This window comes from Epinephelus fuscoguttatus, linkage group LG21 (genome assembly GCF_011397635.1).
Source record: "Epinephelus fuscoguttatus linkage group LG21, E.fuscoguttatus.final_Chr_v1".
Taxonomy (NCBI): Eukaryota; Metazoa; Chordata; class Actinopteri; order Perciformes; family Serranidae; genus Epinephelus; species Epinephelus fuscoguttatus.
The window spans coordinates 38356464-38379726 of record NC_064772.1 but is presented as its reverse complement, the minus strand read 5'-3'; the positions used below and the strand labels follow the sequence as shown (position 1 = coordinate 38379726).

General features: G+C 41.5%; 1 protein-coding gene and 1 pseudogene across 2 annotated transcripts in view; both read left to right on the top strand.

Annotated features, from left to right (window-relative positions):
• The window catches only part of LOC125881972 (NACHT, LRR and PYD domains-containing protein 12-like), a 68976-nt gene extending 48745 nt beyond the window's left edge, over positions 1–20231 (top strand). The window contains exon 15 of one of the 2 annotated variants that reach the window (XM_049565506.1): positions 18353–20231. The gene's annotated coding sequence lies outside the window, so the exon portion shown is untranslated. The remainder of the gene's footprint in view (positions 1–18352) is intronic. The other variant, XM_049565504.1, reaches the window with a different exon arrangement.
• The window catches only part of LOC125881954 (NACHT, LRR and PYD domains-containing protein 3-like), a 40236-nt pseudogene extending 20005 nt beyond the window's left edge, over positions 1–20231 (top strand).
• Positions 20232–23263: the final 3032 nt, after the last annotated feature.

The following is a 23263-nucleotide window of genomic DNA, read 5'->3' as shown; positions in this document are numbered from 1 at the left end:
GGAAAGACTTTTAGGTTATCAATTTCAATTCCATACGTCAGAACTAGATCGAGGGTATGGTTAAAACAATGAATGGGTTCATGTACACCTTGACTGAAGCCAATGGAGTCTAATAATGAGATAAACGTGGTAGCCAGGGAGTCATTATCAACGTCGACATGAATGTTAAAATCGCCTACAATAATAAATTTATCTGATTTAAGAACTAAACTGGATAAAAACTCTGAGAATTCAGATAAAAATTCAGAATACGGGCCAGGAGCACGGTACACTATAACAAATAAAAGTGGCTGCGAGGTTTTCCAGGTCGGATGTAAAAGACTAAGAACGAGGCTTTCAAATGAATTATAATCTAGTTTAGGTTTAGGGCTGATTAACAGACTAGAGTTAAAAATGGCTGCAACTCCCCCTCCTCGGCCGCTCCCTCGAGGAATGTGGGTATTATTATGACTGGGAAGAGTGGATTCATTTAGACTGACATATTCATCTGGACACAGCCAGGTTTCAGTGAGACTGAGTAAATCACTGTGATTATCTGATATTAATTCGTTTACTAACACTGCTTTAGACGATAGAGACCTGATATTTAACAGTCCGCATTTAATTCTCCTGTTTTGTCTTTCTGTCACAGAAGAGGTTTTATGAGGTTGTTATGCACAACTCCTCTTTGTTTAATTTTAGATTTAAATAATTTAGGTGGTCAGGGGACAGACACCGTTTGTATAAAACTATGAAAACTATGGCTGGGTAACTGTACTAGAAGCTCAGAGAGGTGTATAGGACTGCGACTCTGAGTCCTGGTCTCAACTCTGGGTTGTCAGGGATTTAAATTACTAATAAAGTTTGCCAGGTTCCTAGAAATGAGAGCAGCTCCATCCAAAGTGGGATGAATGCCGTCTCTCCTAATAAGACCAGGTTTTCCCCAGAAAGTCTGCCAATTATTAACAAAACCCACATCATTTGCTGGACACCACCTGGACAGCCAGCGGTTAAATGATGACATGCGGCTAAACATGTCATAACTGGTCAGATTTGGGAGGGGTCCAGAGAAAACTACGGAGTCCGACATCATTTTTGCTTATTCACACACTGAGGCAATATTAATTTTAGTGACCTCCGATTGGCGTAACCGGGTGTCATTGCCGCCGACGTGAATAACAATCTTACTGAATCTACGTTTAGCTTTAGCCAACAGTTTTAAATTTGATTCAATGTCGCCCACTCTGGCCCCAAGGATACATTTGACTATGGTCGCTGGTGTTGCTAACTTCACGTTTCTCAGAATAGAGCTGCCAATAACCAGAGTTTTATCCTCAGCGGGTGTGTCGCTGAGTGGGGAAAAGCGGTTGGAAACGTGAACAGGCTGGTGGTGAACTGTGGGCTTCGGCTTGGAGCTGTGCTTCTGGCGAACCGTAACCCAACCTCCCGGCTGCACGGGAGTTACCGGAGGACAGTTAGCAGAGGCTAAGGCTATGCTATGTGGCTCCAGGGGGCTGGCTAACTACCGCAGCTACTGAATGGTTTTCCATGGCGGGGGAGCCACGCTTCTAATTCACTAAGCCTCACCTCCAACGCAGCAAATAAGCTACATTTGTTACAATTACCACTATCGCTAAAGGAGGCAGAGGCATAACTGAACATTTGGCACACCGAGCAAGAAAGAGCAGAGGGAGAAGCCATCGCTAACTGTAAAGCTAATGTAGCTACCAAGGCTAGTAACGTGCAAACAACAGCTAAGAGATTAGCGAGAAAGTCGTAGAAAGGAGGAATTAACCGTCCAATTAACTGTAATTATGGGCCTGAGCCAGATTTAAACCCGACATTTTTCAGTAAGTTGGCTGTTATAATTAACGCTAAGGACACACCGATCGCGTTAGTGCCACGGAAGTCCTGCAAGTGTACTCACAGGCACTTGACTGTCCACAGGCAGCGCATTTCTCCTGCGCTCTCCGCGCCGCTTAAACATTGACTCCACTCGTCTGTTCCTGTCAGTACTCGTTTTTTCACTTCAACAGGTCATTTTAAACATGAGTAAGTCCATATTTTCATCGTTTTTTTTTTAATAACGTAATAAATTAATGACAATTTGTCATTGCATGTCCTGGGCCCGTCAGAGGGGTGGGGGGTCCCGGCCCGACCCGGCTTGGGCCCGCGGACCGTGTCGGGCCGGGCTTGGGCTCGGGCAGAGAATTTAAGCTCTACTACACATTTAAAACCTGAACACATCTGATTGGATCATTAATGGAGTTTTATCTTTTATTCTTTATTCAGATTGTGGGACTGCAGTTTGTCAGAGATCAGCTGTGTTTCTCTGGCCTCAGCTCTGAAGTCCAACCCCTCCCATCTGACAGAGCTGGACCTGAGTGGAAACAAGCTGCAGGATTCAGGAGTGAAGCTGCTGTGTGATCTTGTGGAGAGTCCACACTGTAGACTGAAGACTCTGAGGTCAGTAGATGTTGCAGTCAGTCAGTGTTGATGAGCCTATCTGTTGTTCTGAGGTAGTGTTTTGGACGATACAGTTAGCATCCAATCAGAGATCCAGTATCTTCAGGTCCAGAGATACTTTGCTCAGTAAGAGTTGAAGGTGTGAGAGCAGATTGGAGCTCTGAGTTGGTTCAGGCTGAGCATCAGTGACTCATCCATCAGCTTCTTGGCTACCAGCTGACCAGTAACATCCAATCATATTCATACAGTGTCTCCATTATAACCTGACACTTCTCACTGATGCTCTGACTCTGATACGCGCCACCAAGTTTTTAGTCTTGTTGATTTCAGATTGAATGTTCATGTCTGTTCATTAAGAGGGGATTGGTTCTCCTTGTCACTGCTCAGATTCACTGAGAGCTCCCTCAGACAGCAGAGCCTTTTCTGACTGATCTAACTGTGTGAATATTTGCTATAAATGGTCACTTCACTGACATTAGTGTATCTGAAATGTGTTGGTGTATATACGTCTCAGTTCCTCACTGTTAAAGGTTCATCTGTCACATTGACTGGAGTCCAGAAGATGAGGAGGAAGATTTGACCTCTGCTCATAACATAACTGCTGTATTTGTGTTTATTCCTTCAGGGTAACTGGCAGAGTATACAGAGCTACACCTGTCAGACATGAAGGAGGATAACTGGAAGATTGTCTGCTGTGTGCTTTATGGTGCTGGTTAATCCCAGTAACCACAGCAGGTCTTTGTCTTTGTTCTGTTCTGCTTTGCATGTTGGGAAACATGATGTCTTGCTGCACCACTGTCTTGAATCTCTGTCTTACCTTGGTATCGACCCCCTTTAGACTTGGTCTTGACTTAAACATGATGTTGTTCTACATTTGGACTTTATTGAAGGGTTTGTCAGTAGATACCAACAGGAAACATGGGGACAGAGACATGCTACAAAGGGCTCTGCTCGTCTTGAACTGGGGACGTTGCTGTTTCAGGTTTCTGAATGTTTGGTCTCCAGGATGTCCAAAAGTGAGTTTGACATGTGCTGTGTGTCTTCTTCTGTCCAGTTATTGTCTCTAATCACCCAGCTGATGCGTCCACATCAAAGACAAACCTGGATGTGTCTGAGGACAGAAGAGAGGACAGTGTGGATGAAGAGGATCAGCTGTGTCCTGATGATCCAGAGAGGTTGAAGCAGCAGCAGCAGCAGCAGCAGCTGGTGTGTGAAGAGGATCTGAACACACTTATCAGTTTTTCAGTTGAACATTTTTATTAACTTGTCAGTGATCAGACTGGGGTTTCTTAGTTTCACCCTCCAGGGTTTAATATTCCTTCTCTTCTTCATCCTCCTTTTCCTCACTCTCTGCTCCTCCTCTTCCATCAGAAACTCCTCCAAACTCATTTCTACTTCCTCATCTATGAAACCAGCAGCTGCTGTCCAACAGAGTCCTGCAGGCTTCACTTGTGCAGGATCATTTCACTGAGTAATAACAATAATGGAGTCATTTTGACACAGAGCAGTGAAGTGATGAATACATAGTAAAGAGTTAACATAGAGTAGAAAGTGAAGCAGTGAGGATCCTGTCACCTGTACATAACTGGGAGAGTTGGGTGGCCAGTTTCTGCTACCGTCTCAATGTGTTCTAATGAACTCTGTTTGTTCCTTTTTAAACTTTAGGACACGTTAAGTTTCACACCTGAACTGTTGACAGAGTCTGGAAAGACTTCATACAGGTGACCACATCAGAATATGCACAATACTTCAACCTCATCAACTCCTTCAACACTTACACTTCAACCTTCACTTCACCTCCTTTCATCACTTACCCTTTAACCTCCACTTCACCTCCTTTCATCACTTACACTTTAACCTTCACTTCACCTCCTTTCATCACTTACACTTCAACCTTCACTTCACCTCCTTTCATCACTGACCCTTTAACCTCCACTTCACCTCCTTTCATCACTTACACTTTAACCTACACTTCACCTCCTTTCATCACTTGCACTTTAACCTTCACTTCACCTCCTTTCATCACGTATACTTTAACCTACACTTCACCTCCTTTCATCACTGACGTTTTAACCTACACTTCACCTCCTTTCATCACTTGCACTTTAACCTTCATTTCACCTCCTTTCATCACGTATACTTTAACCTTCACTTCACCTCCTTTCATCACTCACACTTTAACCTTCACTTCACCTCCTTTCGTCACTTACACGTTAATCTTCACTTCACCTCCTGTCATCACTCACACTTTAACATTCACTTCACCTCCTTTCATCACTAACACTTTAACCTTCACTCCACCTCCTTTCATCACTGACACTTTAACCTACACTTCACCTCCTTGCATCACTTACACTTTAACCTCCACTTCACTTCCTTTCAGCACTTAGACTTTAACCAACACTTCACCTCCTATGATCACGTACACTTTAACCTAAACTTCACCTCCTTTCATCACTTACACGTTAACCTACACTTCACCTCCTGTCATCACTCACACTTTAACATTCACTTCACCTCCTTTCATCACGTATACTTTAACCTACACTTCACCTCCTTTCATCACTGACGTTTTAACCTACACTTCACCTCCTTTCATCACTTGCACTTTAACCTTCATTTCACCTCCTTTCATCACGTATACTTTAACCTTCACTTCACCTCCTTTCATCACTCACACTTTAACCTTCACTTCACCTCCTTTCGTCACTTACACGTTAATCTTCACTTCACCTCCTGTCATCACTCACACTTTAACATTCACTTCACCTCCTTTCATCACTCACATCTTAACCTACACTTCACCTCCTTTCATCACTTACACTTTAACCTCCACTTCACTTCCTTTCAGCACTTAGACTTTAACCAACACTTCACCTCCTATGATCACGTACACTTTAACCTACACTTCACCTCCTTTCATCACTTACACGTTAACCTCCACTTCACCTCCTTTCAGCACTTAGACTTTAACCAACACTTCACCTCCTGTGATCACGTACACTTTAACCTACACTTCACCTCCTTTCATCACTTGCACTTTAACCTTCACTTCACCTCCTTTCATCACTTATACTTTAACCTTCACTTTACCTCCTTTCATCACTTACACTTTAACCTTCACTTCACCTCCTTTCATCACTTACACTTTAACATTCAATTCACCTCCTTTCATCACTCACACTTTAACCTACACTTCACCTCCTTTCATCACTCACACTTTAACGTTCACGTCACCTCCTTTCGTCACTTACACGTTAACCTTCACTTCACCTCCTTTCATCACTTACACTTTAACCTTCACTTCAACTCCTTTCATCACTCACACTTTAACCTACACTTCACCTCCTTTCATCACTCACACTTTAACCTACACTCCACCTCCTTTCATCACTGACACTTTAACCTACACTTCACCTCCATTCATCACCTACAGTTTCACCTACACTTCACCTCCTTTCATCACTTACACTTTAACCTTCACGTCACCTCCTTTTATCACTCACACTTTAACCTACACTTCACCTCCTTTCATCACTTACACTTTAACCTCCACTTCACCTCCTTTGAGCACTTACACTTTAACCTCCACTTCACCTCCTTTCATCACTTACACGTTAACCTACACTTCACCTCCTTTCATCACTCAAACTTCACCTCCACTTCACCTCCTTTCATTGCCCTTTCCCACCTCTTCAGCACAGTTCAGTTGCTTTCATGCTCACAGCCTGGGTTTAATGAATGTTTGATTTCAGTTAAATATTATTTTGGTTTTGACTCTTTTAATTTCCCTTTAGTCAGTTTTTAGAGTGTGTTTGCCAGTTTTAGTTCAGTTGTAGTTTTACAGTAGTGTTTGTTTGTTTATTAGGGCCAGGTATAACATCTCAGACGTTTACTACACATACATATAAAATACATGGTTGGAGAACTCTATAGGAACGGCTTTAAATCTTTGTGCTGCTTTAGTGTCTGATGTGAAGCAGTTGTGGCATAGCGCCATCTCCTGGAATGTCAAGTCACCTTAATTTCTGAAACTGAAACTGAAATTAATTAACATTCATTTGTATTTTACATTCATTAGTTTTTGAAGCAGTTCAAACTGTTTTAGTTTTAGTTTCCAGTTTAGTTTTAGTTCTTATGTAGTTTCAGTTTATTACAAATATTTTCACTGCTGATTTTAGTTTTAGTTTACTATGATAACCCTGCTTAAAGCATCAGTATACTGCATCAGAACTGCAAGTCAGATGGTCCAACAGCTTCAGAAACCCCTCCACACACACTTCACCTGTCAGTTCAACTCCTTTCAGTGTATACTGTTCACTTTGAACACTCATACACTTCATACTTGTGCAGCTGCTGCTTCACTCTATTGTGCACAAAGTCAGTTTGGTCTCCAACTTTTTAAGTGATGCAACAATCACATTTGTAGTTTTTCTGAATTCTTACCAGGACAAAAGCTGGATGGATTTAGTGTTTGTGTTGCCTGGCAGATGCTGTGTGCACTAACCCTGACTTTAGTCCCAAATTTGTTCCACCGAGGTTTTTTAGAATCAGCAAGATTGTTTTTTGTTTAATGTTCAGGTTGAGGTCAGGACACCTGATCAATCACCTAAAGAATCAATGATGTGTCTGTAGGACGATGGGATGGATCGCAGGTTGTGACCTCACAGAAAGGAAGATGACATCATGTTAAACACCACGTACAAGATGAATAAAAACACAGAGCGTCTGCACGGCTCAACTCAACACATCATTGACCAACAGACTGAAAGCTTGTTGTAATCAGTCCTTCTGTGTCCTACAGGTTCAGGTGTCCTGGTCCAGGTGTGTTCCACTGTGCTTTGACTGGACTGGTGTTTGTTATGGCTCAGGAGGCGGAGCTGCTGTACAACACTGTCCAATGGGATGAGATCGTCCTCCAGTCAGCTGGCAAGATGGCTGCAGGGCCGCTGTTTGAAATCAAGTGTTCAAAGGAAGCTGCTCTCTGTCTGCTCCACCTCCCACACTGTGAAACAAAGGACGGTAAAGACATTACTGTCTTCAATGTGAAAGAAATAATAAGTGAAAATGCAGAGATTTGTGTTCATGTGTAGCACTACTTGTTAAAACTAGCTGCGTTCAGTGACATGCATGATGAAAATGTAATGGAGTGGAGTGAAATGCAGACAGATCATGTGTGAAACAGAACAATGATAGTAAATTAGGTGAGTGAAGGACAGAGGCAAAGTGGCACATCCTTTGGAAGCTCCAGAGTTAATGACAATAGATTCATTTTAAATCTCTGGACTCGAGTAGTAAGAAGTGAATTAAGTAGATGAACCTGTTCACAGTAACACAAAAGTTTAACAGCTCTTTTCTTTCACAGCGTTGCTTACTGATGGACTGTTGTCTGTCGTCCACATCACTGATGATGGAATGAGCATCTTGGAGCCGCTGGAGATTACACACACTCATGTGGTTGTGAAGGTCCGTCACCTCTCTGCCTTCGGCCTGATCTGGGATCCCATGAAAAGGCTTCTGAACATCATGCCGCCAATAACTGGCCAAGTTCTGCTGTTCCTCCGACCTCCGAGCAGAAGATATCAAGTACTGAATGTATTACTGCTGCCCAGCAACGTCCATCTAACTGAGGTAAAGCTATCTGTCATACGTGTCACCATCTGCCTAAACTCTTGTTTTAAGACACAGCTGTTTTAACAAAGGAGATTCAGGTCAGTCACACTTTGCTTCTGTTCTTTATAAACCTTCTCATGCTGTGGTAAGAATCAAAATCAATCTGAACTCTCATGTCTCATGTATTTCTGCCTGCCAGGGTCATTTGTGATTCTTCAAACAGGAGGCATAAAAAGTCAACAGTGGCCTTAACAAGTCCAAAATGAAATACTGAGTATTCTAAACAGAAAACAACCTTTGTAATCTATATAAACTTAATGGTTTACCTCTGTGGGGAAAATGTTAAAAACACTTCAAGTCTTACAGAAAGAGTTCATGAACTTCTAACACTTGTGTATTTATTCGAGTTTCAGTGAAGTACACACAACACACAGTGATGTAGGAAGAAGTTTTTTATGGACTCACTTGGTTCCAGAAACTGAAAGAATTTAGAAATGACCAGCTGAGAGAGGAGGTTTACGGCTCTTGGAATTGCAGTTGGAATTAATATTTGCTGAAACTATTATTTCACTTGGTTGGAGGATGTGAATCACCCTCCTGGATGCAACTTGAACGTCACATATTAAAGGTGGAGTAGGGCATTCTGGAGAGAGATTGATTTTTGAGTCTTGTTCTCAGGGGCCGGTTGGACAAAGCACTTAAAGTTAAGATTTTCCTTTAAATGAAAGTAGTTGCACAAAAACATCCTCAAGTCTTCTCCTCAGGTTTTTCTCCTTATCTTGGTCTTATATTTAAGGAAATGCTTAAAGTTGGTGAAACCGTTGCACAGATGACCTCAGCAACCAAACTGAGGCAAAAAACATGAGGTACCTCTGACTGCATCTAAACGGCAACATGGCTGAGTTTATGGAGATAAATGAGGAAAATGGAGGAACCCTGAGAAGAATGTTCAGCGTGGGTTTCCTCCAGGTGCTCTGACATGTTCTCCCTGTGTCAGCGTGGGTTTCCTCCAGGTGCTCTGGCATGTTCTCCCTGTGTCAGCGTGGGTTTCCTCCAGGTGCTCTGATATGTTCTCCCTGTGTCATCGTGGGTTTCCCCCAGGTGCTCCGACATGTTCTCCCTGTGTCAGCGTGGGTTTCCTCCAGATGCTCTGGCATGTTCTCCCTGTGTCAGCATGGGTTTCCTCCAGGTGCTCTGACATGTTCTCCCTGTGTCAGCGTGGGTTTCCTCCAAGTGCTCTGACATGTTCTCCCTGTGTCAGCATGGGTTTCCTCCAGGTGCTCTGACATGTTCTCCCTGTGTCATCGTGGGTTTCCCCCAGGTGCTCTGACATGTTCTCCCTGTGTCAGCGTGGGTTTCCTCCAGGTGCTCTGACATGTTCTCCCTGTGTCAGCGTGGGTTTCCTCCAGGTGCTCCCACATGTTCTCCCTCTGTCAGTGTGGGTTTCCCCCAGGTGCTCTGACATGTTCTCCCTGTTTCAGCATGGGTTTCCTCCAGGTGCTCTGACATGTTCTCCCTGTGTCAGCGTGGGTTTCCTCCAGGTGCTCTGACATGTTCTCCCCGTGTCAGCGTGGGTTTCCCCCAGGTGTTCTGACATGTTCTCCCTGTGTCAGCGTGGGTTTCCTCCAGGTGCTCTGACATGTTCTCCCTGTGTCAGTGTGGGTTTCCTCCAGGTGCTCTGACATGTTCTCCGTGTCATCGTGGGTTTCCTCCAGGTGCTCTGACATGTTCTCCCTGTGTCAGTGTGGGTTTCCTCCAGGTGCTCCCACATGTTCTCCCTGTGTCATCGTGGGTTTCCTCCAGGTGCTCTGACATGTTCTGCCTGTGTCAGCGTGGGTTTCCTCCAGGTGCTCCAGCTTCTTCCCACAGTCCAAAGACATGCAGGTTAACTGGTGACTCTAAATTGTCCGTAGGTGTGAATGTGAGTGTGAATGGTTGTCTGTCTCTATGTGTCAGCCCTGTGATAGTCTGGTGACCTGTCCAGGGTGAACCCTGCCTCTCGCCCAGTGTCAGCTGATAGGCTCCAGCTTTGGTGATTGGGCTCGAGTACTAACCCCAAGTGTTGGTATTTTATCACCCAGGAATGAGACTCAACAATCATCCACCTTTCTTCAGAACTGCCTGCTCCACCTTCATACTTTAATTTATATTATAATACAGATACAGTCAGTTAAAAATGAAGAAATGATTTCCCTTGTCACCACTTGATCAAGTTCTGTTCAAGACAATGTTGGTTTTAAATAATGAGCTCCAAAGAGCAAACTTGTAACTGGTGATCTGTGTGATGATGAAACACCAGTGACTTTCCAACAGCTGAGGGATTCCTGTCTGTTTCCAGCAACACACGTGTATTAACATTTGCATCATTCATCAGGTCACAGTTCAATGGATCTGTAGAGAGGCTGAAAAAGGGATAGTTGTAAATCATGTGTCTATAATGTTATAGTGATGTTGAATTACTCTGTTTTTATATTTGTTTTTATTCATTTGTCTCTGCAGTGCTGTTGAATTATTGAATATGTACTTTAATGTACTGACAGTATATCCTCATGATTATGTCTGTGCTTTAATTTGATTGTGATTTTCACTGTCAACATTTTCTTTAAATGTATTGCTGTGAATAAATTTGAGCTGACTCTCTGAGCATAAACCTCCTAATGATCCAAATGTCCTGTTACCGAAGGTTAAAAAGAACCAAAGCAATAATAAGTACATCGAGATCGCTGCCCACTGTCCTCTGAGCTTTGGTCAAAGTTACAGGGTCCACTGTGAACCTGAGGCCTTCCAAATACAGCCTGAGGTGAGTCAAGTCACTTCAACACTTCTAATGGTCACAAACACAATGATCATGTTGGCTGATCAGGAAAGTACCAGATAAATATTTTCAACAGGTTGAAAAATGACCCGTTGCTTCTGGTTTTCAGTGCAAACAATTTCACTCAGATTATGGACCAAATTACCATCCAACATTTGAAGTTTTCCTGACTACCATCCCAGAGAACCTGACTTTGGTGATCCAGGACCAGGAGAGACAAGAAGTGTGGAAACGTATTGTGGATCTGACAGGTAAAGGCTTCACCGTCCTGCAGCAGCACTCCACTTGATGTCACAGTTTAGACCTCAGTGGTAGAATAGAAAACAATCAAAGAGATGCATTTTCACATGTTATTCTTTAATTAGGCTGCAGCTCATTTGCAATCCACACTTTTCTGTCAGAAAGCCACGACTGGGAGTGTCTTTCGGTTGTATTGAAGAAAGCAAAGTGAAGGCATTTTAGAAACTGTGACTGGAACATTTCAATCAAACAACATTAAAAACGAGGAAGAAAGATGTTTGGTCACAGAGGTGCTCCACTTCAGCTCAGTGATTCACCTTAGGGAACAAGACATTGCTGGTGTTATGCAGCAGGGATCAAGAGACAATGTAAAGGAACTCACTGTGTAGCCTAAATGTCCTGCAGGCAGCATGTTCTTAGTGGTATTGCTGAATAAGATCTCCATCTAAAATTAAATGGAGCACTAATAGTATATTGATCGATTAATAGGAACCAAAACCAAAAAATACAAACTATAAGTTTCTCCCCTGTGGGCTCTGATGATTTATTTAAGCAGAACATTGAACAACTGACAACAGTTTTCCTTTTTATTCTCCAGGTTATCTTTCAACTCTCAGAAGAGAAACTCCACAGAGGAATGTCCCAGCAGAGGTAAGAGACAGTAAGAGAAAAGGTTATTACGTTTTTCTCCTGCGTTTTTCCTTCCAAACTGGTACAAAACTGTCCGACAGATTTTACATCTTCTCTGATTTTAACAGGGAGCTACAGCAACAAGACTGTTAAACACTCTGGACGACCTCACCGAAGCAGAATTTAAAAAATTCAAGTGGCTCCTGAAAAACTCCTCAGACATCCCACAAAGCACACTGGAGAACGCAGACAGGCTGGAGATTGTTGATGTAATGATCGAGCGCTGGGGACTTCCTGAAGCTGTGGAGGTGACCAAGCAGGTGTTACAGGACACCAAGAGGAATGATCTGGTGCAGAGACTGCGAGACAGCAGCTCAGGAACACAAGGTTAGTCACAGGAGGAGAAAAACATGATGTATATACAGTATGAGGCTTTATCACTGTGACTCGGGCTTGTTTTGTCCTGCCCTGCACTCAGACAGTAGATCTGTGAGGAGACACCAGCTGCCATCTGAACTCCTGTTTATTTATTCTATGTTTAAAGTCATGCAGACATCACAAAAAAAAGAAAAGAAAGTTGATAAAGACTTTATATGCATTAAATGAGTACATGAGTAACTGCTGTATGATGGGAGTATCCCATTTATGTGTTTCAACATGTTAACACCATATTCCACGTCAGCTGGTGTACTCTGAAAGAAAACGGGATGTATACAGGGAATATGAACACCTGATTTCTCTGTGCTCATCTATCATATCCGAAATATGATCATAACCAGGATAAGCCTCATAGACTAGTCATTCACGTCTGTGTCATCATACATACTCAACTAAATGTACCTTCGAGAAGTGACGAGAATGTTGTGCTTTTCTTCACAGGCAATGGTCTTCTCATCTGAGATGAAACTCAGTGATATTGATTACTCTCAGATGAACAAGATACCAATAGTGTCTTGATACAAAGGAAATACAGTTAAGATGCATGTGGACTATGTAGAGAAATGCACGTTGCAGGGCTCCTCTCCTCTCTGAAGATAACGGCAGTAGCAGGTGTGATTCCATCATGACACATAAACCAAAGTGTGAGGAATGTGTTCTGTGGTGATCAGCTGAATAACACGCAGGAGCAAAAAGAAAACTCCAAAAACAACTTTAAACAAGAACAAATACAGGTGTGATTTCAGTGCTCTGCATGAATTAATGCTGTACTTCAATGATACTCAACTTTTAGCCAGGTGCCCCCCCCAATTCTCAATGGAAATAAATTGATTCACACTGGAAATATTTTTGTACCTTTAATACAGTGCTTAATTTGTAAAATTAGAAGTAGGGGAACACTTTGGGCCTCTGAGAGAGCAGTGTTCCCCACTCCCAAAAGTGGGGGAACACTTTTTTAAGCTGCACCCGAGCCGCCTCACTGCGCGACTCCGAATGGAATGGTTGTTACAACTAGTGTTGTCACGTACCAAAATTGGGACCCACGGTACGATACCAGTGAAAGTATCACAGTTCTGAGTAGTATCATGATACCACAGCGAAAATGAGGCAGATGTGCCTTTTGTCATTTATAAAAAGATAAATCACTTTTCTATAATACATCAATGATATTTCAGTGGAATAAATTACTTATTGACTTATTCATACTTCAAAAACATCATCAATAAGTGATTAACATAGGGGGGATCAAAATAAAATGAATAAATAAAATAAAAATCAACCAGCCACCCTCCTCCCCTGACAAGTAAAGAACAGTCCCTTCATAAGTAAAGAACAGTCCCTAAAGTGCGGTGAGGTTTGTGGGCCGTTACTGACACAAAGAGAGAAATGTGAACGGCTCGTTTCTCCTCTGACACGCCACATACCTGTGTGCCGCCACGGCTCAGTTGTCCAGGTACTACTGGGCAGTCATGACACCCAGAAGAGGATATTAGGACCTATTGGACCTGGAGTCGGACTTCTCTGCCGCCAGTAAGCCGTTATGTTGCAGCGCGGAGCACTGTGAGCCTCCACCATATTTGACCGCCATATCCTGTCTGTGACCCCCGTTCAACCCACAACCGGCAGGATTTGATTTGATCCTTTCTGCTGCTGGTTGAAATCTGTACTCGCACAGCGAGCTGAATGATTGAATTTGCGCGCACAAAATTATTTTTAGTCACAAATGCGGGTAAAATGCTCGCACGTAGAGCTCTGTGGAAAACAAATCACTGCCGACAAGTAAAAAGAAATAAATAATAACTTTCACTGCTCAAAGATACTCACATGTCTGGAAAACAAACCACTACAGCAGCATATTGAGTGCCAGGTGGCACTGGACTTTGAACTATCATATGTAGGCTACTGTGGAGTTTTAGTACCGTGGTCTACCATTACCAGTATACCCTGCAACACTAGTGACATCAGCCAATACTGTATGTAGTTTTTAGATGCGAAAAGTTCTAGACCCATGCAAATTAGTTCCGGAATACACCAGGGCCTTTTCTGAAAAGATCCTGGTACGCGTTCCAGTACGTTCCGGCTCAAATTAAGCACTGCTTTAATGTAAATAAGGTAATCAACATAGAGCATAGAGCAGAGCTTGTTTAGCACCTCCTGAAGTACGGGCTAAAGGTCCTGACACATCTAGCTGACGGTCGGCCGTTGGTCGATGTGGGGCCGTCGCTGAGTGTCTGTTGGCCTGGTTTTTGCAGTGCTTCCTGTGCTGTTGGCCTGTGATGGCCCTTATTGGCTTTCTTTCTTTTTTTTTGTTTTGGCAGATTCAGCATGTTGAATCGACGTCTGAGATGGCAGAGCCCGTTGGTGCAGGAGGTCTAGGTCTGAACCAAATACTTTGATTGTTGCCATGGTAATTAGCCTCAAAATCAGTATTCAAATGCCTAATAATGGGAGCAATGGGGACTGTGGCCCCCAAACTGGGAGAGTGGCTCCAGCAGATTCCAGGTTCAACATATGAGGTCTCTGTCCAGAAGAGTGCAGTCCTAGGAACAGCCAAGATACTGCACAGAACCCTCAGACTCCCAGGCTTCTGGTAGAGGACCCAAACATGAGGAAACACACCACCACCCTCATGGAGGGGTGAGAGGGGTTATATATTTATGTGTATGCATTACCCAAAAAATCCCATAAATATAGAAAGTTATCCAAAATTATTCATTAGGCATCAACATTAATTATCTGTATTTATTCTAGGACATTTGTCCTGATAGTTTTGTGACTCCACCTCACTCTCTAACGTCAGTCACCAGCAGTCCAGCACTACTGAAACAGGGACAGTTTGACCACACAAGACAGGCTGACTGATACTCTAGCAAGTCACAGAAATGTCAGTTTCAAAATGTGCGGAGATGAGACAGTTGAGTGCCAGATATGCCAAAGGAAACTCTATGTCACAAATCCACAACGAGATTGGCAAATCACCTGAAAACTGAGAGTAACAATTAGCCATCTCGCTAAGTTTTCTTTTTTCTAGCTATCATGGCTAATGTGCGAGCTGGGTGCTAAAATGTGGCTAATTGTGTCTTTATTTTAGGTGCACTGACTTAAGTTCTCCTCTCTGTTCACCAGTGCATGCTAAATATGATCTGTTCTTGCAACACCAGGTTGTGTTGTTCGTGTGTTATCTGGCTAACAAGCATCTGGACTCCATTCTGGTGGTCTTCCTGTTTCGCTTTTTGAATGACGTATAGAGATAACCACCACCTGCTGCTATGGAGAATTATTTCCTCTGACACAGGTGCAGAGCGTACATGCTGGTTGGCCATTGGCTGTAGTCTTTGTGGTGCGTTCAAGTGCAACTTTCTGAACAAGAAACAGGTGACAGGAGGCGGCACAACAGTCAACCTTCATCACTGCTAGTTCTTTGATGTGGGTCTGGTGTGTCTGGGCCTTAAAGCCATAGTTGGTAATGCTGGAGAGCTAGCAAGATTTGAAAGCGGCACCTCCTCTAAGCTCCGCCCCCTGCTCCCCCTCCCGTCAGTGCTCCGTCCAAAGCCACGAGTCCAGACATGCCTGAACGTGCATCCTGCAGTCAGCAGGGCAGAGGAGAGCCAGGTAAAATAACAAATCCCCCCAAAGCAAACAAATAATTACCTGTCCAACAGAAAGACAGCAACCTCTGCATCACTTTTCAGGCCCTTCATCTCTCGGTTGTCTCCACCGTTCAAAAGCTGGACTGCTGTTGATGTCTGGTTTGTCCTCTCACTTTATCCAAAGCCTTTTTCATTGCAGTCTTTTCTGCCTCTGACTTTCCTTTCTCAGAAGTGGTACTTTTGGCTGCATTTTCTCTGCCATTGTGCAGCAAACTCCTGCTAACTCAGTATTTCTGCTGAGGAGTGTACTGAATATTTCCAGCAACGGTGACATGTGATGAGTGAGCGCAGGGAGGAGGGAGGGAGGGATGGAGGGGGGCTCAGGCAATACGAGACATGAAGGCATCTGATTGGTTCTTTCCATTCGCACCGAATGGCAGGGATTGGTCAGAGTTTTTACAGGCCTGCAGCTGCCACAGAGGTCGGATTTTTTTCATTCCTTTTTCTGAACACATTATGTATTGACTACTCTCAGGATGGAAGGACCATTTCACCCAGTGTAACAAAAAGTGTTTCTGAACAGGATTACTAACTATAGCTTTAAGCCCAAATGTCCTTAGAAATGGGAGTGTCTTTCGGTTGTATTGAAGAAAGCAAAGTGAAGGCATTTTACAAACTGTGACTGGAACATTTCAATCAAACAATATTAAAAACCAGGAAGAAAGAAGATGTTTGGTCACAGAGGTGCTCCACTTCAGCTCAGTTGTTCTGTTCATGTGAAATGGTTTAAGTGGTGTGGGAGTTCACAGCTGCACAGCTGATGTTTGGCATCTTAGCTCTGACCCTGTCACGTCCTGCAGTGTTCAACCTGTTCAGATACACATGAGCAGATGATGAAGCATTAGACATACCCTGGTGACTGTGTGGAAGCAGAGAGATAGATACAGAGATACAGAGAGATAGATACAGAGATACAGAGAGATAGATACAGATACAGAGAGATAGATACAGAGACAGAGTGGAAGTGGGTAGGGAGAGGGTGCAGGCAGTGGTTCTCTCCTCATGAGTCATGTTGTGTTCACTTCCTGCCTTTGTCTGTTTGCCGCCTGTTTTCTGTCAAGTTAATGTTCATGTGTTTGTGTCCAGTTCCTGTTTTATTTTGAAATGTGGTCTCACTGTGTTTAGTGTTACTTTTACTTCATGAGTTTTCTGGCCTTTGTGGATGACCTCATGTGTTTTACCTGTGTCTTGTTTCACTCACCTGTGTGTAGTAAGTAATCAGCCCTTGTGTATTTAAAGCCCAGTGCTTCCCCCGTCAGTTCATCCCCGTGATCATGGTGACTCTGCTCCGTCTCCTGTCTGCTCTCTTGTGTTCATCTCAGTTGGCTTTTAGTTTAGTTTTGGTTCCTCTTTCTGCTGGACTTTCAGTCACCTGCCTTTTGTTCCAAGTCCACCTGCCCACTGCTCTGACTTTGGGTCCTCATTTCAACTAAAACCTAACAGGTTTGCCACGTATCTGAAAACTGACCAGCGTAACCTGCAGGTAGTAACTCACCTGAGCAGCAGAGGGAGGAGGACGGAGGACAGGGGGAATTACAGATACTGGCTCACGTCTGTGTTCTTCATCCTTTGTAAACTTCACTCAGTATTGTGAGGCCTGTTATGGTGTTGACATTTCAGATTTGTTTCCAGTGAGATATCATTAAATGTATATAGTGACTTTGCTGTTGTAAACATTACTGCTGCTGCTCGAGAAATATTTAGTCATCATGAAAATATTATATTTGAACTCTATTCTGAATTCATTCTTCTAAAAAAATAGATTTTCTTGTGTAATTTACAACATTAGTTTTCTCAGAGTCGCTTTCATATTCAAGCAATATTGATATTGTAGCTGAAATATCCTTCATCAGATTAAATCAAATCAGGAAGTCACTGGTGATACGCATTGGTTATTATATAAATGTCTTTTCCTCGGTTATCTTCCAGGTTCAAGAGGACAAATTCCACAGAGGACAGCGTCCCAGCAGAGGACAGCGTCCCAACAGAGGACAGCGTCCCAGCAGAGGTCAGCGCCCCAGCAGAGGACAGCGTCCCAGGAGAGGACAGCGTCCCAGCAGAGGACAGCGTCCCAGCAGAGGACAGCGTCCCAGGAGAGGACAGCGTCCCGTCCCAGCAGAGGACAGCGTCCCAGCAGAGGACAGCATCCCAGCAGAGGACAGCGTCCCAGCAGAGCAGAGACTGTTCTCAGTTCGGACACAGTTTGTAAACAGAGTGTCTGATCCTAATCTGAACCAGCTTCTGGATAAACTCCTGGAGCGTCAGGTTATAAATGATGATGAAATGCAGTCGGCCAGAGCAAAACTCAGAGCAGACAAAGCACGACATGTGATCGACACGGTGCGGAACAAGGGAACTGAAGCCTGTTCAGTTCTGATCGCTGCTCTCTGTGAGGTGGATCCACATCTTTCCAGAGTGCTGAAATTAAGCTGAAGCAAAAACAAGAAACTGAGGAGTGTGATGATGAATCTCTGTAAGAGCTGACTGTTTCACATTACTTATTGTCATCTTTGAATGAAAGGTTTTAATAAGTGGACTTTCACTTTGAAAGTGATTGAGTTAAGAGGGAGAAAGAGGTGTTGTTCTGTATTCAGACACTAGATGGAGGCAGAACTTCACTGATGGACAAAGAAGAAGCAGCTGGAGCATCAGATAGATGTGAAAATAATCATTTAGAAAAACATTGAGAAAGATTTCCAAGTGAAGATTATGAACCTGAACCTGGCTGCATAAAACTACTTAGGGCTAAGGTGTCCCTTCAATTTTCATCTAAGGGCCTGTGTTTACAGAGTGTTTTTCTTGGTGCTGGGTCGAGCCTCATCCCAGCGCTTCATAAAAACAAGCTCTCACAGCTTTTCTTTTTTTTTTAATGACAACAACATCTTGACATGAATGTTACTTAGATAGGACAGGATTAGTCACGGAATCCAACTTGCATAATGTGGTCTTCTTTTTTTCTTTTTGTTTTTATGTTTGAATGAAGTTTTGCCACATCAGTTTAAAGAAGATAATTGGTTGAAATGTACTTATTGAAATGCAATAGCCAGTTGAATTTTAGCAGCTTGGAGCATCGACTTCTTGATGATGTTCAACAACTGCCTGGATAACTTTTGATCTATTATGATTTCAGTGTAACTAAATTTCTGACCTGTGAGATTATGTGACAAAAAATAAAGATGTAATAAACAACTTAAACTCCTCACAGGTCACAGAGGAAAATAACTAAGTACATTTACGCAAGTGCTGCACTTCAGTTAAGTTTTGATGTACTTGAAATGTACTTTGAGTGTACATGTATATGAGTGTTTCCATATATAGCTCCTTTGTACTTCTACTACACTTCACATCAGAGGGAGATATATTTGCCTGGCAGCTTTAGTTAATTTACAGATTCAGAATACTGATGCAAAATGACATGATATATTACTTTAGATTAAACTACACAGCAGCATCTGATCTGAAGTGCAGAAAAACATTGAAGTGCATAAAATAAAGAATGAATAGACTGTGGAATAAACAGTGAGGAGATATGATGACACTACATCTATACAACAGTGTGTATGAACGTGCTGCAGTATGGACAGTATGTGCAGTGGTTACAGTAGGCAGTGCAGGTATAAGTTAGTGATACACACAGTAGACTGTTATACAAAATAATCAGCTGGTGGTACGGTATGAACACAGTGTACAGCATGGTCAGTAGTATATGTGAATGCAGGAGTGTGGATAGTGCAGTGCATAATATACATTATATACATTATATATTTCCATTATTCTGAAATGAGCCAGTCTGCATGATGAGTACTTTTACTTTTTGTACTTGAAGTATATTTTGATACTAATACTTTGTACTTTTACACGAGTCAAATTTTGACTGCAGTACTTGCAACAGAGTTTGTCTGTGCTGAGGTCTTTTCTTTTTGGCCTGCTCAAATAAAAGATCAGAGTATTTCTTTCCCCACTGGCTGTAACCAAAGCAGCCATGTAGCATAACATTGCTGGGTGTTTCGTTGATAAGTGGCATCGTAAAGTTACTGCAGACCTCACGGAGCTTCCTCTTCTCTCAGAGTGATGAGAGTGCCGTGCGTCATTGTTCACACCAAGGTAAGTGGTGGTCAACAAGACTGTCTGTTCAGTTAGCAATTTAGTTTTTCAGTTTTTATATTGGTTAGCTATATTTTACCGTAGACTGAATAATATAATGTACTCGGCTACTGTGATGTCAGCCGTTGGTTTGTGGACTCACATTTTAAGCCTTGACAGGTTGAAGACAACCTGTCGCTCACAGTGAACGCAGCCTTAATTTTGCGTGACTTAAAGCCGTAATGAAATGTAAACAGGTGAGTTATTTAAAGTTTAACCCCCTGTACATTTATGATAATAAAGGAAATTAACAAAGAGACTGAAACTTTTTTTTGTACCAGACTGTAAACATGTAAACACCTCTGTTGGAAGCTTCGGCAGTTTTGGGTCCGTGGGGATTGATTCACTTCTGGAGGCAGCCTCAAGTGGAGAATAGAGGAACTTGTGCTGGCTTCATTTTTAAGCCCCAGAGGTTGCCACTTGGATTTTACCCGTTCCAGACAGGACCAGCCAGCTGAGAGCATTCCAGGCATTGTGTAGTGTGTCATTTACCAATAATAAACCGAGTGATTGAAAAAAAAAATATATCTAAGACAGGCAGGGATACCTAACATTATAAAAAAATGTCATGGTATAGTATCTTAAATAAACATTCATAATTTGTCAATGTAAATTATGTCTCAAACAGCTTCATGAAAATGTCATAACATGATATGAAATAAAACATGCCATGAAATGTAAGACAACAGCATGATATATTTCATATTGAAAAAAGAAAAGTCATACTCTAACATCCAAAAGTACGTCACGTTTTTTCCATGATTTTGGACGACATGCTATACTATGACTTTTTTTGACGATTTTGAACGACATGCTATACTATGACTTTTTTTGACGATTTTGAACGACATGCTATACTATGACTTTTTTTCATGATTTTGGACGACATGCTATACTATGACTTTTTTTGACGATTTTGAACGACATGCTATACTATGACTTTTTTTCATGATTATAGACGACATGCTATACTATGACTTTTATTCATGATTTTGTACAACATGCTATACTGTGACTTTTTTTCATGATTTTGGACGACATGCTACACTATGAATTTTATTCATGATTATGGACGACATGCTATACTATGACTTTTTTCACGATTTTGGACGACATGCTATACTATGACTTTTTCACGATTATAGACGACATGCTATACTATGACTTTTTTTCATGATTTTGCACGACATGCTATACTATGACTTTCACGATTATAGACCACATGCTATACTATGACTTTTTTTCATGAGTTTGCACGACATGCTATACTATGACTTTTTCACGATTATAGACGACATGCTATACTATGACTTTTTTCACGATTTGGACGACGACATGCTATACTATGACTTTTTTCATGATTTTGCACGACATGCTATACTATGACTTTTTTTCATGATTCCAGACAAAATGCTATACTATGACTTTTTTTCATGATTTTGGACGACATGCTATATAATGACTTTTTTTCATGATTTTGGACGACATGCTATACTATGACTTTTTTTCATGATTTTGGACGACATGCTACACTATATCTTTTTTTCATGATTATAGACGACATGTTATACTGTGACTTTTTTTCATGATTATAGACGACATGCTATACCATGACTTTTTTTCATGATTTTGGGCAACATGCTATGCTATGACTTTTTTTCATGATTTTGGACAACATGCTATACTATGACTTTTTTTCATGATTTTGGACAACATGCTATACTATGACTTTTTTCATGATTTTGGACAACATGCTATACTATGACTTTTTTCATGATTATGGACGACATGCTATACTATGACTTTTTTTCATGATTTTGAACAACATGCTATACTATGACTTTTTTCATGATTATGGACGACATGCTATACTATGACTTTTTTTCATGATTATGGACGACATGCTATACTATGACTTTTTTTCATGATTTTGGACAACATGCTATACTATGACTTTTTTCATGATTATGGACGACATGCTATACTATGACTTTTTTTCATGATTTTGGACAACATGCTATACTATGACTTTTTTTCATGATGATAGACGACGTGCTATGACTTTTATTCATGATTTTGTCCAACATGCTATACTGTGACTTTTTTTCATGATTTTGGACGACATGCTACACTATGAATTTTATTCATGATTATGGACGACATGCTATACTATGACTTTTTTTCATGATTATGGACGACATGCTATACTATGACTTTTTTTCATGATGATAGACGACGTGCTATGACTTTTATTCATGATTTTGTCCAACATGCTATACTGTGACTTTTTTTCATGATTTTGGACGACATGCTACACTATGAATTTTATTCATGATTATGGACGACATGCTATACTATGACTTTTTTTCATGATTATGGACGACATGCTATACTATGACTTTTTTTCATGATGATAGACGACATGCTATGACTTTTATTCATGATTTTGTCCAACATGCTATACTGTGACTTTTTTTCATGATTTTGGACGACATGCTATACTATGACTTTTTCACGATTATAGACGACATGCTATACTATGACTTTTTTTCATGATTTTGCACGACATGCTATACTATGACTTTTTTTCATGATTTTGCACGACATGCTATACTATGACTTTTTCACGATTATAGACGACATGCTATACTATGACTTTTTTTCATGATTTTGGACGACATGCTATACTATGACTTTTTTTCATGATTATGGACGACATGCTATACTATGACTTTTTTTCATGATGATAGACGACGTGCTATGACTTTTATTCATGATTTTGTCCAACATGCTATACTGTGACTTTTTTTCATGATTTTGGACGACATGCTACACTATGAATTTTATTCATGATTATGGACGACATGCTATACTATGACTTTTTTTCATGATTATGGACGACATGCTATACTATGAATTTTTTTCATGATGATAGACGACATGCTATGACTTTTATTCATGATTTTGTCCAACATGCTATACTGTGACTTTTTTTCATGATTTTGGACGACATGCTATACTATGACTTTTTCACGATTATAGACGACATGCTATGACTTTTATTCATGATTTTGTCCAACATGCTATACTATGACTTTTTTTCATGATTTTGCACGACATGCTATACTATGACTTTCACGATTATAGACGACATGCTATACTATGACTTTTTTTCATGAGTTTGCACGACATGCTATACTATGACTTTTTCACGATTATAGACGACATGCTATACTATGACTTTTTTTCATGATTTTGAACGACATGCTATACTATGACTTTTTCATGA